The 26,515-nt window shown below is 37.9% G+C and overlaps 1 protein-coding gene across 11 annotated transcripts in view; it reads right to left on the reverse strand.

The window, feature by feature from the left end:
* LCLAT1 (lysocardiolipin acyltransferase 1) overlaps window positions 1-26,515 on the reverse strand; it is a 216,832-nt gene that overhangs the window by 144,627 nt on the left and 45,690 nt on the right. The gene's annotated exons all lie outside the window — the stretch shown is intronic.

A 26,515-nucleotide genomic window follows, 5' to 3' on the forward strand; every position in this document is an offset into this window, starting at 1 on the left:
AGTATAGGACACCTCTACTCCCTCCTTGGTGACTGCTCATGCACCCCTTACCATCTCATTAAAACCTAATCACCCTCACCCCACTCAATGCCAACATCCCATTCCACAGCACGCTTTAAAAGGATTAAAGCCTGTTATCAGTCGCCTGCTATAGCATGGCCTTTTAAAGCCTGTAAACTCCCCTTACAATTCCCCCATTTTACCTGTCCTAAAACTAGACAAGACTTACAGGTTAGTTCAAGATCTGCACCTTATCAACCAAATTGTCTTGCCTGTAGGTTAGTTCAAGATCTGCACCTTATCAACCAAATTGTCTTGCCTGTAGGTTAGTTCAAGATCTGCACCTTATCAACCAAATTGTCTTGCCTGTCCACCCCGTGGTACCAAACCCATATACTCTCCTATCCTCAATACCTCCCTCCACAACCCATTATTCTGTTCTGAATTTCAAACATACTTTCTTTACTAGTCCTTTGCACCCTTCATCCCAGCCTCTTTTCACTTTCACTTGGACTGACCCTGACACCCATCAGGCTCAGCAAATTACCTAGGCTCTACTTCTGCAAGGCCTCAAAGACAACCCCATTACTTCAGTGAAGCCCAAATTTCTTCCTCATCTGTTACCTATCTTGACATAATTATCAAAAACACATGATAATGCTGATCGTGTCCGGCTAATCTCCCAAACCCCAATCCCTTCTACAAAACAACAACTCCTTTCCTTCCTAGGCATGGTTAACGCGGACAGAATTCTTACACAAGAGCCGGGGGACCGCGTCCTGTAGCCTTTCTGTTCAAAGAACTTGACCTTACTGTTTTAGCCTAGCCCTCATGCCTGGGCGCAGTGGCTGCCACTGCTTTAATACTGTTAGAGGCCCTAAAAATCACAAACTATGCTCAACTCTCTACAGTTCTTATAACTTCCAAAATCTATTTTCTTCCCCCAACCATCGTTCAAGACAACGCTTATGCTGATAAGGTAGCTAAAAAAGCAGCCATCAAAAGGCATCAGATTTCATCACTCAGGACAATGCTTATGCTGATAAGTTAGCTAAAAAAGCAGCTAGCATTCCAACTTCTATCCCTCAAGGCAGTTTTCCTCTTCACATCAGCCACTCCCACCTACTCCCCTGCTGAAACTTCCACCTATCAATCTCTTCCCACACAAGGCAAATAGTTTTTAGACCAAGGAAAATACCTCTTTCCAGCCTCACACGCCCATTCTATTCTGTCATTTCATAACCTCTTCCATGTAGGTTGTAAGCTGTTAGCCCATCTCTTAGAACGTCTCATTTCCTTTCCATCATGGAAATCTATCCTCCAGGAGATCACTTCTCAGTGTTCCATCTGCCATTCTAGTACCCCTCAGGGATTGTTCAAGCCCCCTCCCTTTCCTACACATCAAGCTCGAGGGTTTGCCCCTGCCCAGGACTGGCAAATTGACTTCACTCACATATCTCTTAGTCTGGGTAGACACTTTCACTGGATGGGTAGAGGCCTTTCCCACAGGGTCTGAGAAGGCCACTGCAGTCATTTCTTCCCTTCTGTGACATAATTCCTCAGTTTGGCCTTCCCACCACTATACAGTCTGATATCAGACCAGCCTTTAATAGTCAAATCACCCAAGCAGTTTCTCAGGCTCTTGGTATTCAGTGAAACCTTTATATTCTTTACCATCCTCAATCTTCAGGAAAGGCAGAACGGACAAATGGTCTTTTAAAAACACACCTCACCAAGCTCAGTCACCAACTTAAAAAGGACTAGACAATACTTTTACCACTTTCCCTTCTCAAAATTCAGGCCTGTCCTCGGAATGCTACAGATTCCAGCCCATTTGAGCTCCTGTGTGGACACTCCTTTTTATTAAGTCCCAGTCTCATTCCAGACACCAGACCAACTAGACTGCACCCCAAATAACTTGTCATCCCTACTATCTTCTGTCTAGTCAGACTCCTATTCACTGTTATCAAATACTCATAAATGCCCTGCTGGTGTTTACACTGCTAGTTTACACTGTTTCTCCAAGCCATCACAGCTGGTATCTCCCGGTGCGATCCCAAACCGCTACTCAAAATTCCCTCTTAAAGTAAATAAATAATCTTTGCTGGCAGGGCTATGCTGAGCCTCCTTAAGCACTCTCTAATTAGATGTCCTAGGTCCTCCCAATTCTTAGTCCTTTAATACCTGTCTTCTCTCCTCCTTTTATTCAGACCTTGTGTCTTCTGTTTAGTTTTTCACTTCATACAAAACCGCATCCAGGCCATCACCAATCATTCTATGCAACAAATGCTCCTTCTAACAACCCCACAATATAGCCCCTTACCACAAGATCTCCCTTCAGCTTAATCTCTCCCACTCTAGGTTCCCATGCCACCCCTAAACCCGCTTGAAGCAGCCCTGAGAAACATTGTCCATTCTCTCTCCATACCACCCCCCAAAAATGTTCGCTGCCCCAGCACACTTCAACACTATTTTGTTTTACTTTTCTTATTAATATAAGAAGGCAGGAATGTCAGGCCTCTGGGCCCAAGCCAAGCCATTGCATCCCCTGTGACTTGCAGGTCCGCCCCAATGGTCTGAAGTAACTGAAGGTTCACAAAAGAAGTAAAAATGCCCTGCCCCGCCTTAACTGATGACATTCCACCACAAAAGTGAAAATTGCTGGTCCTTGCCTTAAGTGATGACATTACCTTGTGAAAGTCCTTTTCCTGGCTCAAAAAGTTCCCCCACTGAGCACCTTGTGACTCCCACTCCTGCCTGCCAGAGAACAACCCCCCTTTGACTGTAATTTTCCTTTACCTACCCAAATCCTATAAAACGGCCCCACCCTTATCTCCCTTCACTGACTCTCTTTTCGGACTCAGCCCACCTGCACCCAGGTGATTAAAAAGTTTTATTGCTCACACAAAGCCTGTTTGGTGGTCTCTTCACACGGACACGCATGACATACAATGGTTAATTTTTTATATTTTTGCTTACGTGTATTTGTTAATTTTGATAAAAACAAATGTGTCATGAAATAAAATAAGAATTCCAAAAAACTAAAAACTAAAAAGGTCTGAAGAGATTTCACATTAAGATGAAATATCTAATTTTGCTCTCTCAAAAAACACACTAAAAATCCCACACCTACAAAGAATAACCAAAAAAAGAACAATATTTTAAAAGCTGGAAAGCAGAAAGCCAAATGTTGACTATGTTGGCAGACCTGAAAAGACAAAGTGTAAGCCAGCAGAGGAAAAAGTTGAGAACAAACCCACAGAATCCTCCTAAGGCCTGGGAAGCGGAAGCATCAGGTACTGCTGGAGCAAATGGAGAGGTATGGCAGTGTGCCAAAATAAAGATGATTAGGTAATGAGGGAGGGGTGAAAGGAATGAAACACATCCCCCATATATCTCCCAACTCCCTGAGCCCAGCACGAGCCCAGTACAAACACATTCCTCCATATTTCTTTCAAACTTCAGAAAAACATCACCTGGGAAATCTCCAATAAGGACACAGCGGGAACCAATAAAAAAAATGCTAACCAATTGTAATGCTGTAACCGAGAGAATTACCTTGTTCCCCTGTAACTTTACATATCCTGTTTACATCGGGCTATAAAAAGCAAGCACTCGCATTGTTCGGGGCCCTCTTGTATGCTGTGGAATGGAGGGACCAAGTTCGAACTTGTAGTAAAGATCCTTGCCGCTTGGCTTTGACTCTGGACTCTGGTGGTCTTCTTCGGGGAACAAACGGTCTGGGTATAACAGGGGCAGGTGGATTTCTAGATTCCCTTCTCTCTCTGCACCTCTGGGTAACTGTCCCTCTCCTACCCCAGCATAAACCTGCATGCCTATTCTCTAGAGAAGGTAAAACTGAGTTTCCCAATTAGGAAATGCACAGTTTAGGGCATGGTTACCATTCTAAGAACAGTGGGATTGAGTGACCATATACACACTGAATTCTGAATGCTAAAACCTCAGACCATCTTCCCTGGATGAGCTCTCAAGATGGCTGGCAACAAGATCCTTAGTCCTATGCCAGTTGTCCTATAGAACATTCTGCAATGATGGAAACGTTCCCTAGTTATGCTATCCAAAACTGCAGCCATTAGCTCCATGTAGCTACTGAGCATCTGAAATGTGGCTAGTGCCACTGAGGAAATGAATTTTTAACTTAATTTTATTTCAACTTAAATAGCTACATGTGGGTAGTGGCCACAGGATTGAACAGCACGGTCCTAGGCAGAAGACAGGAGTATATTCTCTGGGAAGTCTGACCAGGTTATGAGGAAAGACGGAAATACAGAAACAGGCCAGGCGTGGCGGCTCATGCCTGTAATCCTAGCACTTTGGGAGGCCGAAGCAGTCAGATCACTTGAGGTCAGGAGTTCGAAAATACAGAAACATTGAGGGATTCCCTAATAAACAGCTCACATAAATCACCCTCAGTAAAGCCCAAAGTTCACAAGCCTCACCTATGTGCAAGCCTCTACTGGCTTTCTAAGTCACCCAGTTTTTATTAGGAACAGATAATGAGACCTCTGAGCAAACACTCTAACATGACATTAGAGACTAAATTAAACAGGAAAAAACAAAGTATACTTGAAGGAAATAAACTATTCAGGGGAAAAGAAAACTTTAAAGAAAACTATAACATTTTCAAAAGACAATAAATACTGCAATCAGGAAACAATAACATATTCTTGTGGGAAAATAAAATGAAGAAAGGAAATATCCAGAGAATAAAAGAGCTACTGAAAGTTTAAAACAGCAAAAATGATTAGCAAAAATTATATACAACCAAAGAGTTAGAAAGTAAAGTTGAGAAAAAATCTCCCAAAAAGCCCAGCAGAAGATGAAGAGATGGAAAGTAGAAAGAATATATGAAAAGGCCAAGACATGACGTCCCATATGCCAGTAATACAAGGGCCAAAAAGAGAGTTGTGAGAAATTGGAGAGGGGGAAATCAGCAACAACAATCTCAAAAAAAATCCCCCAGAACTGGAGAAAATGACATTCCACATTAACAGAGCCTATTAAAAGCAAAGATAATGGATGAAAACAGATGTTCACCAAGGAACACCACTGTAACTTACAGAACAGTGGAGACAAAGAACGTTCCACAAACCTTCTAGAGAGGAAAAAACAGGTCACATACAAAGGACTAAAAATTAAACCAGCTTTGAACATCTCAGCAGCCAATACCAGGAGCAAGACAAAAACAACAATGACTGCAAGACTCTAAAGAAAATTATTTCCAATCCGTCCCTGTAGCAAGTGTTAGAATAGTTAGTAGAAAAACACTATCAGACGTGCCAGGTGTAAAAGCGACTTCCCATAAAATCTTTTAAAAAGAAGTTACTGGGAAATGGGCTCCACTAAAAGAAGTAAACAAAGACTAACAGAGATTTGAAATACAGCAAACAAGAGATCATCACAGATGAGAGGTCAACAAAGATGATCCTGAAAGGGAGATTTCAGGATGACAACTATACATTAGGTAGAGAAGGCATTCAGTCCAAATTCTGAGAGGATGGCACAAGAGGAAGACTCTCTGAAAGCTGTATCACCAAAATCCTTGCTACTAAACAAACCATCTGTTTGAGTAGAGAATAGAATGCCCAGATGAACCTGGCACAAATTCTAATCTGTACTTGGCTTCTTGACCATGTGCTAATAAAATTTCTGCTCTCCCTGCCACATCTGGCTTCCACATCAGCTGATAACACTAATTTTATCTGTCATTAAGTACTCTTTGTTGGGCGTGGTGGCTTACGCCTGGAATCCCAGCACTTTGAAAGGCCGAGGCGGGTGGATCATTCGAGGCCAGGAGTTTGAGACCAGCCTGACCAACATGCGAAACCCCGTCTCTACTAAAAATACAAAAATTAGCCAGGCACGGTGGCGCGCATCTGTAGTCCCAGCTACTCGGGAGGCTGAGGCAGGAGAATCATCTGAACCCAGGAGGCGCAGGTTGCAGTGATCAGGCCACTGCACTCCAGCCAGGGGGACACAATGAGACTCTGCCTTAAAAAAAAAAAAGTACTCCCTGCTTTGACCTAATCCTGAAATATGGAGACAACACATGGTGAATTTAGAAACAGAAAATATATTCCCACTGGACAGCTATACTATTCAACAGCCCATTCATGTTGAAAACTCTCAATAAACTGGGCTTTGAAGGAACATGCCTCAAAATAATAAAACAGTCTATGACAAAAACCACAGCCAACATCATACTGAATGGGCAAAAGTTAAGGCATTCCCCTTGATAACTGGCACAAAACAAAGATGCTCTCTCTTACTACTCCTATTCAACATAGTATTGGAAATCCGGGCTGAACAATCAGGCAAGAGAAAGAAATAAAGAGCATCCAAATAGGAAGAGAAGTCAAATTATCCCTGTTTGCAGATGACATGAACCTATATCTAGAAAACCCCAAAGTCTTGGTCCAAAAACTCCTTAAGCTGATAAACAACTTTAGCAAAGTCTCGGGAAACAACATCAATGTATAAAAATCACTAATATTCCTATACATCAACAATAGTCAAGCCGAAAGCCAAATCACAAACACAATCCCATTCACAATTGCCACAAAAATAATAAAATGGGAATACAGTTAATCATTAAGGTGAAAAGATTTCTACAAGGAGAACTACAAAACACTGCTCAAAGAAATCAGAGATGACACAAACATATGGAAAAACATTTCATGCTGATGGATAGAAAGAATCAATATCATTAAAATGGCCATACTACACAAAGTAATTTATAGATTCAATGCTATTCCTATTAAACAGCCAATGACATTCTTCACAGAACTAGAAAAAAACTATTTTAAAAATCATATGGAACCAAAAAAGAGCCCAAAGAGCTTTTTGCTTAGGTTTGCCAAAGTTGGAATCATCATGCTACCCAACTTAAAACTATATTACAGGGCTACAGTAAACAAAACAGCACGGTACTGGTACAAAAACAGACACACAGACCAAAGGAACAGAATAGAGAACCCAGAAATAAGGCATCACACCTACAACTATCTGATCTTCAACAAAGCTGACAAAAACAAGCAATGGGGAAAGGACTCACTATTCAGTAAATGACTCTGGAAGAAGACTGAAGCTGGACACCTTCTTTACACTATACAAAAAAATCATCTCAAGATGGATTAGAGACTTAAATGTAAAACTCAAAACTATAAAAACCCAGAAGGCGACACTATTCTGGACATAGGAACTTGCAAAGATTTCATGATGAAGATACCAAAAGTAACTGCAACAAAAGCAAGAATTGACAAATGGAATTTCAGAAAACTAAAAACTTTTGCACAGCAAAAGAAATTATCAACAGAGTGAACTAATGGAAAGGGAGGAAATTTTTTCAAACTATGCATCTGACAAAGGTCTAATATCCACCATCTATAAAAACCTTAAACTTACAAGCAAAAAAATCCATTAAAAAGTGGCAAAAGACATGAACAGGCACTTTTCAAAAGAAGACATACATGTGGCCAACAAGCATATGAGAAAAAGTTGAACATCACTGATCATTACAGAAATGCAAATCAAAACCACAATTAGATACCATTTCACACCAGTCAGAATGGCTATCACTAAAAAGAAAAAATAACACGTGCTGGCAAGGTTTCAGAGAAAAATGAATGCTTATATGCTACTGGCGGGAATGTAAATTAGTTCAACCATTGTGTTAAACAGTGTGGCAATTCTGCAAAGACCTAAAAAACCCACAAATCCCCTTATTGGATATATACCCAAAGAAATATAAATTGTTCTATCATAAACACACGTGCATGTGTATGTTCACTGCAGCTATTCACAATAGCAAACACATGGAATCAACCTAAATGCCCATCAATGGTAGACTGGATAAAGAAAATGTGGTACAAATACACCAGGGAATACTATGTAGCCATAAAAAAAGAATGAAATCATGTCCTTTGCAGGAACATGGATGGAGCTGGAGGCCATTATCCTAAGCAAACTAACGCAGGACTAGAAATCCAAATACCACATGGTCTCACTTATAAGTGGGAGCTAAAGGCTGAGAACACACTGACACACAGGGGAACAAAACACCCTGGGACCTGTTGAAGGGTAGAGGGTGGGAGTGGATCAGGAAAAATAACTAACAGGTACTAGACTTAATATCTGGGTGACAAAATAATCTGTTTAACAAACCCCCATGACACAAGTTTACCTATATAACAAACTTGCACATGTAAGCCTGAACGTAAATAAAAATATTTAATAAAAAATTTTAAAAGACATCAATTAATCCCTGTTAGAATTATTTTTTGTTATAATCTCTAATCAAATACTCCAATAGAAAAGCAATCCTTGGGAGTCAGTTAAAACAAATATATCAGACAACTTTATAATTTTTCCAAGACAACTATAAGCAACACATTGATTTTGATTCAAATGACAAAATCAAATACACAAAATTAAAGTGAACACTAATGTCAATTATTGCATATAAAGTATATGCATATACAATAATAGTCATTATTACAAAATTATCATTAGCGATAAAAATAGAAACATTTTAAAAGACAGCTAAAATAATCAGAACCTGATTACTGAGATTATTCTGCAATCTGAAGGAATTTAACTATGTTCATTATTTATATACCACTCTTCTTGTAAGCTTCACAACTAGACACAAACTGTTTTTTTCCACAAACATTAGTGAAATATTTATGAGCTAATTTCTTTTAAATCTATAGATAGATGCTAATTTGCACAGCCTCATGCTGATGAACTGCATCTTCTAACTGCTGTTAAAGAGTTTATGCAAGCCTTTCTGTGCAATCTACAAGGATCCATGTAATTTTCTTTCAGAACTTAGTAACATAAACTGTCCTGCCTGAAGAAATGGTATGCTTCTTTATTCCCCCAATGAGAACCGTATTTGTTTTCCTTTTGAGTCTCAAACGCTCATAGCTAAATTTAACATTCAATTCCAGGAAGAAAGATTGTGGCTATTACTATCTCTTTCTCCTCTTTCAATCTTTTATTTGTTTTTTTTTTGTTTTTTTTTTTTTGAGACGGAGTCTCGCTCTGTCACCCAGGCTGGAGTGCAGTGGCCGGATTTCAGCTCACTGCAAGCTCCGCCTCCCGGGTTCACGCCATTCTCCTGCCTCAGCCTCCGGAGTAGCTGGGACTACAGGCGCCCGCCACCTCGCCCGGCTAGTTTTTTGTATTTTTTAGTAGAGACGGGGTTTCACCGGGTTAGCCAGGATGGTCTCGATCTGCTGACCTTGTGATCCGCCCGTCTCGGCCTCCCAAAGTGCTGGGATTACAGGCTTGAGCCACCGCGCCCGGCCTTATTTGTATTTTTAATAGCATTATCACGTGTCTTTTATTACAAAAAACTTTACTTTTAGGAAGCAACTATTAATTAAAAATAGAATGTCACCATTAGTGACCTTACTCATCTTTACTTATTAATTTTAAAACAATGTCTCTATTAAAGTATGGTTTTGAGAAACCACTAGAAATATTTAAGAATTTATGTTAAAAATATTCCAAAGCCAGAAAAGTATACTCCTTTAATAAACAGATCATCAAAAGAAAAAACCTTTATCCATTTGGAAAAAAGAAACAGACAACAGGAAAGGAACAAACTACACAGTTTCATTCTTCCAGAAACAGTAAAAAAAGAATAATACTTTCTTAGGAACAAAAAGAAGTTACAAGATAACAAGCTTTTTAGTTAGGGAGAACTTAGGAGAAATAAAAGCCCAGTTCATCAATTCTGAACAAACACAGCAGGACAGTTAAAGAGCAGAATGGGGCCAAACTTCAGTTATATGTACCCAAAATGAAGCAAGGAAGGACTCTGAACCATTAATGGATTCAATAAACAAGCCTGATAATTCCCTGGGGGGAGTCTATTCTGAGAGTTCTTAAACCAGAATAAAGGTGGTTCGGATTATCTCAAAATGACATGATGTATCTCTTATTACTTACCTCTTGAGGTTTACTGAAAGGTTTAGTGTGAATTAAATATTCACAGTTCTCTAAACCCTGATATAATTATCTTGCTTAAAATTCAAGATAATACATAGAAGCCGAGTATATGTTGTATGGTTCTACTTATCTGAAGTTCAAAAACAGATAAGCTACATGATAATGTTACAAGTCCGAGTATTGGTTATCCTTGGGAGGTGTGGAGCAGGTATAGCAACTGAAAGCACTAGGGACCTTTTAAGATTTTGGTAATAAATGTGTCTTGAATTGGTTGCTCGTTACACAGGGTGCATTCACTTTATTAAAACTGAAATTTGTGATTTATGTACTTCTCTATATGTATATTATAACCATATTCACCCAAAAATGTTACATGTATAAAATAATTTAACCTGGATATTTTATAAATCATCTAATTAGACATATGCAATTTATAGGAAGAAAATACAAATGGTCAATAAATATACAAAGAAATGTTCAACTTCACTATTTTCAAGAAAAACAGTAAAACTTGATTCCCCTCTCCTGTAGATGGTTTAAAAAAAAAAAAAAAGTATACGTTTTGCCCCTGATATTCTAAAAATCATTGTTCGTGTCCTTGCCTTCAGAGCTGGAGAGAGTATCAAGTGGAATACCCAATTTAGAGGGCAAACTGATAAGTAGCTACTGCTATTCTGAGAACCATTAATTCCCTCTTAGTATTTACCCTAGAGAAATATTCAACTGAATGTACAAAGATGTTTCCTTGCAGCATTGTCTGTAACAGAAAAAGGAGAAACATTAATGTCCACTGATGGGGAGAGAGCTAAACTAACTATGGTACATCCAAATACTATGACACAATATGCAGCAGCTGGAAAGAATGCAGTCAAGCTATACTTTCTAAATTGATCTGCTCTCCAAGATGTATTGCTAAGAGAAAATGCAATACCATTTTTGGAAGGAAGAAAATGCAATACCATTTAAGCTCCCCCAAAAAGCTTAATGCCATATGGTTTATATAAATAATTACAAATGCACAGAGATCTGTCTAGAAGAATACCTGCCTATGACACATACGGGCCTCTATGGGATGGGACAGCTGTGACTGAGGATGATGGTCAAAGGAAATTAAACCTTTCTCTAATGTTTCATAGAGAGTATTTCCATTTGTTATTTATAGGGTAAAAAGGAAAGAAGGGAGAGAGAAAAGGAAGGGGAGAGAAAAAAGAAGTAACTTAGCCATAGCCAAAGTAAGCTGCCTGCCAGTAACTGCGATTTTTCCATGATCCCATAATCAAAGCAAAAATGATTAATGTTAAGGTAGAAACAACCCATACCGGCTTAGGCAGATGATTGCTTGCCATACATTAAGCCCAAAGTAAATTTTCAAAGACAAATTAGAAAGACTGAAAACATAAATTGAGATAGGAATGATAAAAGTATCTTAGTAAACTAAAACTACATTGGTACCGCCAAGGATCCTGAGCCTAATAAAACTATCATTTGGTTTACTGAGTAGCATTTATCTCTGTCCACTTGAAGTTTAAGCTCATGTTTTATTTTTCCCTTCATGAGACACAACCAGAAAAATGTATAATAAAAGAACTAAGTTATGAAGGCATACAGACTGTCAGAAAGCAGATTTACTGAAATTAAATACATCTACACAAAATATGAGCCCATAAATACATGTTACATGTAATATGTTATATATATGTAACGCATATTATATGTAATATATGTAGTATATATGTTTATGTAGTATATATATGTGTAATATGTTATATGTGTTTATATATACACACACACATATAAACACACACACACAAGTCCCTTAAGCATGAAGAAAGTTCTAGCAGAAAATAGATATTTAAAAAGTCACCAAAAACAGAATGGTCATTCCTGACTATACTCATGTTTACTTTAGTCGAAAGCATATACTTAAAAAAAAGAAAAAGAAGAAAGAATTTGTCTAAATTTACCAAGTTAATCATTTCATTTAAACAGCAAATAAGCATCAATGAGTCAGTCATTCCACAGTCATTAAAAACTCATATATTATTTGTACTATCAAATATTAACCATCTTTGGGCAAAGTACAAGGATAGTAACATGGAGTCTGCACCCTCATATGGGTATCACCTAGGTGGGGAGAGAATAATGTATTTCAATAAGGGAGGAAGGAAATGACAAAAAAGAATATATTAAATGCCACATTCTGAGAAAATAAGCAGGTATGTGATAGGGAGTTCATAAAATCTTACAGGCCTAGATCTACAATTAAAATCACTGAGCTTTAAACATCTTTCAGCACACCTATGAAGGAAGTGAGGAGCCGGAAGGTTGAAGGTCCTGGTTTGTACTCACAGAGGCCAGTTGTGACAGTCAGGCTAAGACCTCACATCTCCTGTGACCAGCTAAGTGTTCTTTCCATTAGAAAGGAGCCTTTAGAAGGCTAAGGAAAATCAACTAAAACACAGAAAAGAAATTAAGATACAAACAAGGCCTAAGTCTTGAGGGAGGACAGTGCTCAGTCAAGCTAGGACAAAATGCAAAGACATAAAGAAGCGGACTTCTTGACATTATTTTTTATGGTACACACTGCACAGTGATTGGTTTAGTCACAAGGAAGTTTTTCCATGGTCTCAGATTTCTGTTTGGTTTTGTTTTCTCCAAATTGTTTCAAACAATCTGAATTATTAGCAGCAAACTTTTTTAAATGTCACCATTTTTTTCTGCACAAATAGCAAGTACACTATATTTCAACAACTTCCTGTTACTACACAAAGTTTCCTTACAAGATATAGAAGTTAAAACCACATAAACCCACACTAAGTGGAACTCTACTATGTGAAACCATTTCAGAATGATTAGGGTAACTCTAGTATACTCCACCTAGCTGTTATTTAAGGGACTGCTTTTCAACTTACTATGGTCCTCAAAATGTTACACATAGAGTTACAATATGATCCGGCAAGTCCAGTCCTAGATATATAAACCCAAGTGAAATGAAAACATATGTCCACACAAAAAAAATATGAGATAGGAGACCCGCAGGACTTGTTTTCTGGTCACAACCCTACTGGTCAAAACAGGATCTGGCCCAGACAGGATGAAGTGAAAAAACAGGCAGTCATCCAACGATGGCAAGGAAAGCAATCCCTAGCTGCCCTCATTGTCCATTAGCATAAGACACTCCCACCAGCACCACGACAGTTTATAAATGCCATGGCAATGACCTGGAAGTTACCAACCCCTTCCTTGGCAAGGGCCTGGAAGTTATGGCTCCTTTCCTAGAAAGTTCTAAATAACCTGCCCCTTAATTTGCATGTAATTGAAAGTAGGTTTAAGAAAGTATAAGTGCAACTGCCAAGAGACCATACGTTGCCTACTCTGGGCCTGCTGCCTATGAGTTAGCCCTGTTCCGCAAGGAACTGTACTGCTCAATAAATGACTGCTGTCACTGGCTCACCCTTAAATTCTTTCCTGGGTAAAGCCAAGAATCCTCCTGGGTTAAGCCTCAATTTGGGGGCTCACTTGTCCTGCATCAATAGCAGCACTATTCATAATAAAGGTGGAAACAACCCAAATAGCCTTCACTTGTTGAACAGATAAACAAAAGTGGCATATCTATCAGTAGACACTATACTAAAAAAAAAAGAGCAAGAGAGAGAGATGAGGTACTGACACATGCTACAATATAGATGGACTTTGAAAACACTATGCTAAGTGAAAAAAGCCAATCATTAACGGCCACATAGTAAATGATTTCATTCATATGAAATGCCCAGACCAGACAAAGCTACAGAGACAGAGAGTAGATCAGCGGTTCCCTAGGGCTGGGGTTAGGGGGACCGTGGGAATGTGAGGTGTACTAATTAGTACAAAGCTTATGAAGGGGGGGTTCTAAAATTAGACAGTGGTGATGGTTGCACAGCTCTGTGAACAGTCTAAAAACAATTGACTTATACAGTTTAAATGAGTGAATTGTATATGTGAATTATATTTCAAAACAAAAAAATAATAATATGTTACTTAGCTGAGAGATTACCAAGACATGAACAACTAACCAATTCTGCCCTGGAAGCCATGAATGCCGAAGGAAAAGAGAAACTGTGAGGATACCCATCGCCTTACAAATTCGAAACAAGAACAAACACAAGCAAAGCAAGAGAACAAAAAGGGACCAAAAACTAAAGAGTGAAATCACTGAAGAAAAAAACACTAGACAAAAATACATCAAAATGTTACCAATGGCTGTCCCTGCATAGTGAGACTATAGTTTTTCCTCCCTCCCTTACTTTATTTTCCAAATTGTGTGCAACTAGTATTATTTTTACATATTAACAAAAAATATCCCAGCAACATCTGTTCTGAAGACAAAAATCAGAAGTTGGAATTTCTTATATTAAAGGACTGGACAAAAGTCCATCACTAACATACGTATCACTGAGGGTAGCATTAGCCACTAACATAAAGTATAAAATTTGAATTATACAATGTTAAATGGGTCCAATGTTTTTCATATATATAAAAGTTGATATTCAGACATTAATCTTTTTTTCTAATATAAAATTATTGATATTCACTGGAAGGCATAAAATACCACTGTTTCAGAGGAGGGCATCCAATAAGTCATTTGACTGGACAAGGAATAAAATGCTTTCCTTCATGTTTCATATTATATCAATTATTTTTTCTTTTCTTGAGACAGAGTCTCACTCTGTCACTCAGGTTGGAAGGCAGTGGTATGATCTTGGCTCACTGCAACCTCCACCTCCTGGGTTCAACTGATCCTCCCACCTGAGCCTCCCAAGTAGCTGGGACCACAAGCGTGGGGCACCATGCCCAGCTAATTTTTTTTTTTTTTTGTATTTTTTGATAGAGACAGGGTTTCACCATGTTGACCACCGCACTCAGCCTACAATCAAATCTTTAAAACACAAACTGCTCATATTCTTTACAAAATCTATAGTTATGTCATTATCTTTAATAAAAGACTTTTTTAAAGTTACAGATTAATGCAAACTGAATGAACACACCACCATTTTGCCAAATAAAACAAAGACATCTGTTACCAAAGCACTGAGGGTTTGGTCTAGGTCCCTGCTGCTTGCAGCACAGAAAGCCAATCACTGAGATGAGTATTGCCAGAGAAAAAGGCTTTAAGTGGATGTGCAGCAAAGGAGATGGGAGATCAGTCTCAAATTCACCTTCTTGCCCTACTAGAATCAGGAGTTTATAAGCAGGAAAGAAATGTAACTACACACACACACACACACACACACACACACACACACACACACAGAGAGAGAGAGAGAGAGAGAGAGAGAAAGAGAGAGAGAACAAAACAAAAAATGGAATTAGGGAGTGGTAAGGAAGAGGAGACGGTCAACAGGCAGCAGGTGCTTGGGTCGGTCAATCATGACGGGTGAAGAGGCTGGTGTCTCACTGTCCAGATACAGTGATTTGGTAAGTTTCAGTTCTCTTTATACTATCTGGGAGGCCTGATGGTTGGTTTCCTGAAAAAGTAACTCAGATAAGACAACAGTAACTTTCTCGGGTTTTAAGCCTGGGAGGGTCAATTTCTATGTTTATTCAAAAGAAACTATAAAATCAGTTCCACGGGACAAGTGGGCTGGTTTCACATCTGTCATTCATATTATTTTTTCTTTTAACAGATACAAGCAAAATGATGAAAATATTTAAATCAGTTTCCCTCTTACAACCTGTTCTTCACATAGCAAAGGGTAGTTTACCCACAATGATTCATGAAATGTCTTCAAGGGTTTGGCCCCCTAAATCTGTCTACTATGTATAAGTATTTTTCTGCAGAGAGGATCCCTAACATTTTTCAGAAGTGTTTGTAACTAAAAAGAGTTACGGCACTATTGCTTTAGAAAAACAATTCAGCGGCAGCCAAAGACAGTCTTCTGCTAGAAACAAATTCTAGAGACGTGCTTAACTCTCATAAAACTATACTGTGTAATTTTCATTCATGAAACAAGCTTATCTAGGCAATGAGGTAGAGCCACAGATAAAGCATATATAGTCACTATTCTACAAAATAACTCTAACCTGAGAAGTCAAAAAACCATGAAGTACTGAAGAAAAAGTAGAAATAAAAGATCTATTTCTTATATATATATTATAGGTAGTATTATTTTGTTTCTACTTATTGGCATTAGATTTTGTTTATTAAATACTTGAGATGTTTTCATGATTAACATATCATAATATGAATGGAATCAAATAATTTTTTATTCAAAGCATTTCTGATTGAATTCTATCAACTAAGGAATTCTGTGTGAATGTTACTAATGTTAATAAAATGGGTGGGGTTTTTTTACTTATTCTCAAAGACAATGGCTTTATATAAAAGTATATTTTGTACAAATAGTAACAGGGTTAATTACTGAAACATCTGCTTGGCTATTAAAATGCTGACCCTTTTATTCTCTAGATTTACAAAAATCAAAGTTAAGTAACAGACGGAGAATGACCATACAACTCTATTTATCTTAAAGTGTTTCATGTAGCACATTCTTACCATTAATAAATAAAAACATATAGTTAATGTGACTGCCAATAAAAAGACTTTATTTGGTAATAAAATCTCATGAAGGCTTAAGAAAGGTAACTGGTACTCATAGGATTTTTTAAAAATTATTTATAGGGGCCGGGCGCAGTGGCTTAAGCCTGTAATCCCAGCACTTTGGGAGGCCGAGACGGGCAGATCACGAGGTCAGGAGATCGACACCATCCTGGCTAACATGGTGAAACCCCATCTCTACTAAAAAAATACAAAAAACTAGCTGGGCGTGGTGGCGGGCGCCTGTAGTCCCAGCTACTCAGGAGGCTGAGGCAGGAGAATGGCATGAACCCAGGAGGCGGAGCTTGCAGTGAGCTGAGATCCGGCCACTGCACTCCAGCCTGGGCGACAGAGCGATAATCTGTCAATTTCTCAAAAAAATAAATAAATAAATAAATAAAATAAAATAATTTATAGGATATACAGATGTAACTCTTTGATGGACAAAAAGAGACTATTTTCAGAACAGTATAATCATTAAAATACTATGGAAGACATCCTTGAAAATCTGATCAATCTAAAAACCACATTGCCTATACAATCATATACCATGGAAATTCAGAGTTCAAAGAGGCTTTAGAGATAACTTAGTCCACTGGCTTGCAAACTTCTGGACCATGAAACTCTTCACCCAAAAATCCCACCAAGAAGTCGCATATAAAACAAGTAAAAACACAGCAGCAGGCTGGGAGCGGTGGCTCACTCCTGTAATCCCAGCACTTTGGGAGGCCAAGGTGGGTGGATCACCTGAGGTCAGGAGTTCGAGACAAGCCTGGCCAACATGGAGAAACCCCGTCTCTACTAAAAACACAAAAAATTAGCCAGGCGTGACGGCGGGCACCTGTAATTCCAGCTACTCGGGTGACTGAGGCAGGAGAATAGCCTAAACCCAGTAGGCAGAGGTTGCAGTGGACCAAGACTGCACCACTGTACTCCAGCCTGGGCAATAAGAGCAAAACTCCGTCTCCAAAAACAACAACAACAACAAAACACAGTCTCTATTTCAGAGCCCAATCCCACTCCTCACCTCTGCCAGGACCTCTCCTTCTTAGAGGTGTTAAAGAACATCATCTGAAATCAGTGGCCCAGGTAAACCCTTTCTATTCTAGATGAGGTAACAGAGATCAGATTCACTTTTGACAGTTTATTTTCCTTACTGCTAAGAAAATTTTTATCCAGACTGCCTGGTAGTTGTTTTACACCTTATATAATCTTCATTCAAAGTTAGTCACAAACACATAACTTTAGAGATAGAAGGAGCCTAAGGGCAGGCTTCCCACTCTCAGTATGGTCTCTCCAGTCTACTCTACCTGTATTAAAATTGGTTGCATTAAAAATGAGTATTTTTTCAGAAATCATTAAAAGACATGGAAGAAAAGAGAAATACCGTATAAAAAACTTTACATGCAATATTCCAATTCTCACAACTCTGTAAGGCGGTGAACCATATATCCATTTTACAGATGCAGAAAGTGAGTTCAGAAACATTTAAACATGCCCACGAGAGAGGATAAAGTAAGAAACCATGAGAGAGGATAAAGTGAGAAACCATGAGAGAGGATAAAGTAAGAAACCGTGAGAGAGGATAAAGTAAGAAACCCGTTAGGCAGGCATTTGGGGTGGGCCCTTGCTTGTTAAAACTCCTTCAAACAAAAAAGCCTGAAAATCAAACTGCAGGCCCCACATAAGAAAGAGCCCATGTCCTTCAATGGAATGCTTACTCTGCGAACCCAAAACCCTTTGGACACATTTCCCTGTCTTGGCATGCCTTAGTCTCTTACTTTTCATCTACTGACATATGTCTACCTTTCTGTAATTAGCCACAGGCTAAGTCTTCATTTATATAGGGTGAATCATCACTTCAGCCCCTGATTGGTCCCAGGCCAAGCTTTCACTTCAGCCCCTGACTGGTCCCAGGCCAAGGTCCTGGGCCGAGCCTCCACCTCTGCCTCCAATTCTTTACACTAACATACCTCTAAGTGGTGCTTTCTCCAAAATAGCCTGCAGACCAGTCAGCATATTCCTCGTCTTTCCAGTCCATAAAATCCCTGGATCAGCCTCACAGCTGGCAACCCTCTTTCAGGTCCCCTCTCAGTTGTAGAGAGTTTTTCTCTTTCGCTTATTAAAACTTTTGCTCCAACCTCACCCTCGGTGTCCATGCTCCTTAATTTTCTTGGTCGTGAGACAAAGAACTCTGGGTAACACCTCAAACAAGACTGCTTCACCTAGACCATATAACTGGCAAGCAGCAGAGACAGGATTTAAACCTACATCCATTTAACTCCAAATCCTGAACTGTTTCCAATAAACAACTTTACATTTGTGTAGCACAAATTCCAGGCTATGAAAGAAAGGAGGACTCCATGGTGCAGGCAGAGAAAAATGCCATATATTGTTCAAAATAGTATCAGAGTGACAGTTATCTACTAATATGAATACCCTAAGTTACTGGCATTGCTGAAATGAGGTGATGAAGAGTATGGCTGACAATGCATTAAAAAATAAGAAGAAACAGCCGGGCACGGTGGCTCACGCCTGTAATCCCAGCACTTTGGGAGGCCGAGGCGGGCGGATCACAAGGTCAGGAGATCGAGACCACGGTGAAACCCCGTCTCTACTAAAAATACAAAAAATTAGCCGGGCGCGGTTGTGGGCGCCTGTAGTCCCAGCTACTCGGGAGGCTGAGGCAGGAGAATGGCGTGAACCCGGGAGGCGGAGCTTGCAGTGAGCCGAGATCGCGCCACTGCACTCCAGCCCGGGCGACAGAGTGAGACTCCATCTCAAAAAAAAAAAAAAAAAAGAAGAAGAAGAAACAAAGTAACAAAAAGACCAACAAAGCTAAGCTCAGTTTAAATTAATAAGGCCTAGATTATGAATGTAAAGAAAGTTTTAAAAATAACTATTCAAAGAATCAACAATGAGAAATTGAATCACTAAACTTAAGCAAAAGCATTAAGTCCAAAAGTGAATGAGAAAAAAATTTGTCAGAGGCTGCTACAAATGAGTAAATTACAATTTATTTACAACAAAATTATTTACAAAAGAGTAAAATGTTTTTCAGATATTTAACAAAATGCTACAAAAATAGTTATTAACGCACAGTCTACCATTCTTAATAAAAACTCAGTTTTTCTCTAAAAGATTTTTATCCTTGATTATACCTAGAATCCTGATAAAAAAGCAATTCAGTGTAAAGGTTAAAAAATATAAAAAGTTAAGCTACTTAAATTCCACATAACTAATAATTACAAAAGCAACATTCTAGAAGTTATTGGGGATGGCATTTCTCCAAGAAATTAAATGAGTTAGTGGGATTAAAGTAAAAAGGAACTGGTATTAGGGTTGCCTTGTATTGTGTTTACTCCAAGCACTTTGGTTTATATCAGAAAATGTGGAGTCTAGAGGATATATACAGGGCATCTTCTCTAAGTATCAGTTTTACTATATTTTGGAAAGAATACTTTTACCTTCATACACAAGCACATAAAGTAGATCATAAAAGTCTCATGAAACTTACGATCTAGCAGAGGAATCTAATTCTGAAATAAGTAAATAGTGACATTGTAATAAGGGCTATGAAAGCTATAACAAGAGTTGTATGCTCTTACAGGAAGGCCAGAAATAATAACAGTAGTAGAGCTAAAGTAGAGAAGTTTTGTTTTGGTTTTCAGCTTTTGTTTATGGGTTTATTGGGGGCTGCCGAGGTGGAGATAGGGCTGAAGAAAGCAGAGTGTGTATGGTATCCCACATCCCTGGGCAGGTAGGTGTTTGTTAGATTCAAGGAACTGAAATGAGATTCAGATAAGCATTTTTAATAATAAAAAATAGGACCATAATATCTTTATAACTCTAGAGAGGGAGGATGCTAGGCTTAACATTAATCCATTGCATTTGCATATGACACATTACATAGAGTTTACAAATCACTTTCCATTACACTCTCATTTGACCTTTGCGGCAACCTACAAGACAGAAAAGGTAGGAATTTTACAAACAAAAAAATGGGTTTGTGCCCAAGTCATAAAGCCAGATAATGGAAGCACTGGAGGTATCGCTGATCCTACTGAACATCCTCTAGTTATCATATGCGTGTCCACATGTCCACCACCTATACAATACCCGGAAGAAAGACCCCAAGAAACTCCACTAACTGAGAGGCTACTCTGTGCCAAGGACAGAATCAGAGGCAAAAGGTACAGTGAGCTGGCCTTACCCTACAGGATTCCCGCAACCAACTAATTCAGAAAGAGGGATCCCAATATGGTTTGGGTCTGTGTCCTCACCCAAATCTCGTGTCGAATTCCAATCCCCAATGTTGGAAGAGGGGCCTGGTGGGAGGTGACTGGATCATGGAGACAGATTTTCCCCTTGCTGTTCTCATAATAATAAGTTCTCATGATATCTCGTTGTTTATAAAAATGTGTAGCACTTCCCCCTTTCTCTCTCTTCCTCCTGCTCCGGCCATGTAAGACAATCCAGCTTCCCCTTTGCCTTCTGCCAAGATTGTAAGTTTTCTGAGACGCCCCCAGCCACGCTTCCTGTACAGCCTGTGGCACCATGAGCCAATTAAACCTCTTTTCTTTATAAATTACCCAGTCTCAGATAGTTCTTCACAGCAATGCAAGAACAGACTAATACAGACCCCAATATATTATGTGTATCTCCACAGCAAAGAAGTCAAGAATAATACATAACCACCTATCTCATCAAAAAACAAAAAATGTTTTCATGTAAATCTTTAGAAAAACCATGAGGCAAAGAAGTTTGATACCTACTGACTGCTTAGACTTATACTCCAGGACTCACACTCTACTAACAACCACACCTGTGTAATCCATCCAACACCCTCTCCTCTGTCCTTTCACCCCCACCCTTACTTTCTTTACCTATGAAATGAGAAGATTGGGGCTCCATTGGTGGTTCTCAACAAAATGGCACTACCCATCTAAGAGCATTTTGGAATCTGTTGGTGATTTTTCTTTCCTTTTTTTTTTTTTTTTTTTAACTTCTAGCATAATCATACCTTATATTGCATTTTAAATTACATTCCTTTCATTTTTCCTTTATATTGCAATTAGAGAATTATTACTATATTGATTCTTTTTTTTAATGGGGTAAAAATTTTCATTAGGAATTTCATTTCAGGACACTGAGAGTATTAGAGTATTAGTAAGGAGAGTATTAGAAATATTTAATATGAAAGGGGGGCTATGGATTAGACAGAATTAAACATTAACAGACTAGATGGCCTTGAAGGTTCTTTCCAGTTCTATAATTTACTGATTTTATGAATATTTTGAGCACAAATAATGAGACAAAGAACACTGATAAAGAGAGTGTACATAATGATTTGTGGGCAAGAACAAAAAATCCTAAATCTGCTTCTGCACTTGATTAAATAATTAAATTTGTAGGAAAGCAATTACATCTTACTGCCTAAAATATTACATAGCAGAATACTATGTACTTTACTTTTAAGAAAAGATTAAAATGTCAAAAGCAAAATGATCTTATAATAGGAACTGACAAACCCAAGTTCAAAAGGAAGTTCTGGGATTGGCAAAGATTCAGCCCATATGTCCCAATGATCAATTAAAAAAAAAAAAAAAATCACACTTCATGGAATGGTTATATTGTGAACCAAACCTGGAATCATTAAGATAAACATATAGATTTAATATACTTCCCTCCACCCCCAGAGAAATTGGTGATACATTTCAAAAAAAATATCAAAAATGATTAAAACAGAAAGATGAAGCTTTGAGGATCAACTGATCAATTTTTCCATGGGAAGAGCACGGGAGAGAATACAGAAATTAAGAAGACATGGCACACCTTGAGCAAGCCAACATTCCAAAGCTACTGCAGATGTTTTTTTGTTTTTTTTTTTTTCAAAAAAATAAATAAATAAAAGAATGCCTACTATAGGTTAGGCACCCCCCATACACACACTTACATATATGTATGTATACTTATATTTACAGGTTTATATTTTTGGATATCATAACACTTAATAATCATAACCTTTCAAGGCAGATATTACTGTCCACTTTCACTTAGGAACAATATGAGGTTAAAAGACAATACAGGGATTTCCAGCTATCAGGACCATGTGAAACAAGTCTTTCAAAAATAAGCCTAAAAGCCTCTGAAGAAAAAAGCTGTCGAAATTTACACAAACTTGACTCTGTAGAAGAGTTCTGCTAAACTTCACCCACTGACTTAATATTATATATGAAACTATTTTCGTTTTGGTCTTTTTGTTTTTTGGTTTTAAGACAGGGTCTCGCTCTGTCGCCCAGGCTGGAGTGCAGTGGCGCAATCATAGCTCACTGCAACCTCAAACTCCTGGACTCCAGTGATCCTCCTGCCTCATCATCCTGAACAGCTGTGACAACAGGCACACACCATCATAACCTGGCCAATTTTTTTTTTTCTATTTTATTTTTAATTACTTAGTTGGTTATTGAGTTATTGGACTGACTGATTGTAGAGATGGGAGGATCTCACTATGTTGACCAGGCTGGTCTTGAACGCTTGGCCTCAAGAGATCCTACCACCTCGGCCTCTCAAAGTGCTGGGTTATATGCACGAGCCACTTTGCCCAGTCAAAACTACTTTTTAAATAACTAATGCCTGTATGTACTAAGAACTTCCATGACCATTACCTAATTTGATATTTCAACATTTTATCTTAGTTGGTATCATATTTAAGATATTCATCTGATTTGACAGCCCCCATTATTCTAGTCCATAAAGGAAGAAGAAAAAAGATCAGTGGTACCAGGGGTTAGGGAGAGAATGTGACAATAAAGGGATAGCACAAGGAGTTTTCTAGAGCGACAGAACTGTTCTGTATCTCGACTAGAGTTGGGGGTTACACAACTACACATATATTAACATTTACTGATGTATGTCAAAAGAAAAAAAAGTCAGTTAAAAAAATTTAACTGCACTTCTTTAACAGCATGATCTAGAACATACTTGGTATGAGAATATTCCTCCTGGACTTCATTTGCTTTCAATGCCACAGTTTTTAGCTCATGAAATAAAATGACTTTGTAGAAATACTTCAGTCCTCTGATTGTTCAGTTTTTTATGTACGTTCTCATGAAACAGTTGCCAATTTATTTTTTAAAACATCACTAAGTTCTATTGATATATCAACATTTTAAAAATCCAAGTTATAACAAAGACAGACTTCACAAAAGTTACTGCCTTCCAAATTTCCTTGAGCTCCACTATATGAAAGTCTGTATTAAATAATAAGAAAGTCTATTTTAAGTCTCTGCTCACAACCATTTCAATCTTAGGAGGGAGGGAGACAAAATTTACTGAGTATCTACCTCCACGTGTGTGTCAGACATCACTGCAACTGTCTTGCTTCACTAGACAATCTCACCACCCCTGGGAGGGCGGTGCCTTTCCAGTTTTACAAACAAAAAACATGGGGTTCAGTAGGTTAAACAATGTAGCCCACGGGTCTGGGCTAATAAGGTAGTGGTGCCAAAATAAGCCAGAGCTTTTTTAAAAAGAGCTAATTTTAATGTGCCCCAAAAATAAGGGGATAAATTTACAGTATGTGGAAATGTATAAATGAAATTCACAGTCAGTGCAAAATACTGATTTGTCATCTCTAAAAATAGACAACTGTCAAGTTATTTGCTATGTGATAAAAATTCTTCCAACCAAGAAATCTGAGATTATGCTAACAAGTCAATTTCATGCACTAGATTTTACTAGTAACAAAGAAAGCAAGCTCTTCAGTATTGCTTATTACCAAGAACTAAAAATATCTAGCATTTTAGGTCAAGAACATAACTTATTAGTGATGTTCATCACATAAGCAGTAACTCAAGGAAAAAGTATCCTATACCCAAAGGGTTTTTTTTTTTTTCTTTTCTGTTTTTCTGCCCCCAACTCTTAACTTCTTAAGGAGTTCAAACTCCTACTGTTAAAATTCAAGGTCTTCTACAGCCTGGCCCCAAGTTAATTTTTGAAATTTCCTCTAACTATTCAGCTTCTTAACGCTATACTCAAGCCACAGCTGAATTCTTTCTATTGCCCAAGCTCAATTTATACCTCATGTCTAAGCATCTGCTCATATACCCGCTTTACTCCTCTTAAGGAAATTCAACCCCATCCTACAAGACCAGCTCAATTCTCTCTTCCTACAGTAACCCTACCCAAACCATCAGTTCAAAAAAGTCTCCTTCTTTCCCTAGAAGTATAAGACTTATCTATTCATAACGTACATAGTGTTATTGTGTAAAACTGAGATTTATCTCACTTTTTTTCATGTATGTTTTATTTCTACACGTCAGAGACCTGTTACATCTATTCTTGTATGATCCTTACCTACTGGGTAGCCAGAAAATGTGTATTTTTTAAAATTTTAGGTTACAAGTTAAATAAGATGGTACTTAAATATATGTATTGATACATATGATATATAAATGCCTAATGTATGCTCAACCTAGACATAGCATTACAGTTTCCCTTTAGGAATAAAACCATTTAAAACACACATTTTTTATCTTTTTTGCAATTAAAGGTTCTAAGCAGAGTAAATCCAACAGCAAATTCCTATATTCCCTTTTCTTATCACTAATTTAAATTATTATTTGGCCATGTACATTTCTCCCAGAAAGTACAGTTACACCATCTACATATAACATACAAAAGTTGTGGAGTACTACCACAAATGCAATTAATAGGCTAAAATTAAGGCATAAACAAGCAGCCTTAGAAGTGGTAGCTACAAATAAATATTCACTCTTGGGAAATTAAAAATAAATCTACAAGCAAAATACAAATACAAGCTGGTACTAAGGCCATCTGCTAAGCTTTTAAATTCTAGTGGGTTATCTATGCACATACTACCATATGAAATAATGAGAGTCAGAAATACAGTAAATCATAAGGTCACCTAGTTTAATAAGGCAATACGACATAATGGTTGACAGCACAGGCTCTGGAGGCAAACTATACAGACCCTGTCTAACTCCATTACTCACTCCACTAACAACGTAGCCTTAAAAGCAAGTTAACAACCTCACTGTGCCTCCATGAGTAATAACAGTACCTACCTCAGGATAAGTATTGAGTTAATATATGTAAAGTGCTTAGAAGAGTGGCTGGTATATGGTAAGTGCTCAATAAATATACTACTGAATTACACATGGCACTAATATATTTACTGTTTCAATTAATATATTTTATCAAACATATACTTTTATCCATGGCCAGTATATTTACAGATGTACTTGGGTTTACCAGATACATACTATCTTCTATTTCACCAGATGAGTTTCTTTCCCATATAAACTATACCTTCTTTCTCATTTAGGACTTTCTACAATAGCAATATCCAACAGAAATATAATGTAAGCCACAACCGTAATTTTAATTCTTCTAGTTGCTATGTTTTTTAAAAGTAAATAATATATTTAACCTAGTATGTCTAAAATGTTATCATTTCAACATGTAATCAATCCAAAATAAATTAACAAGACACTGTACATTTATTTTTTCATACTAAGTCTTTGAAATCTGGTGTGTATTTTACACTTACAACATATCTCAATTTGACTAGCCACATCACAAATAGTCAGTGCTATGTATTAGTCTAGTAGATGCCATATTGGACAGTGCTGCTTAATATACTTCTGCACATAGCTGTGTATACTGCATACTGATGACTACAAAAGTAAATATTCCATGCTGTATTAAATTTGTTGAAAACAAGTAACAATTTGGTATTATAATTCAAAATCCTAGACTTTTCAAACAGGAAGCATTTAAAGTACCTAGTTTCTCAAAACTCTACTTTACAGATGAAGAAACCCAGAGAAGTAAAATAATTTAGTGTATTGTAAGGGTTACCAGGAAAATTTCCTTTTTTGAGTCCTAAGTCTTCCTACAATCAAACTCCTCTTCAAAATCAGGGTAGCCCTGGGCCGG

This window comes from Macaca thibetana, chromosome 13 (genome assembly GCF_024542745.1).
Source record: "Macaca thibetana thibetana isolate TM-01 chromosome 13, ASM2454274v1, whole genome shotgun sequence".
NCBI lineage: Eukaryota > Metazoa > Chordata > Mammalia > Primates > Cercopithecidae > Macaca > Macaca thibetana.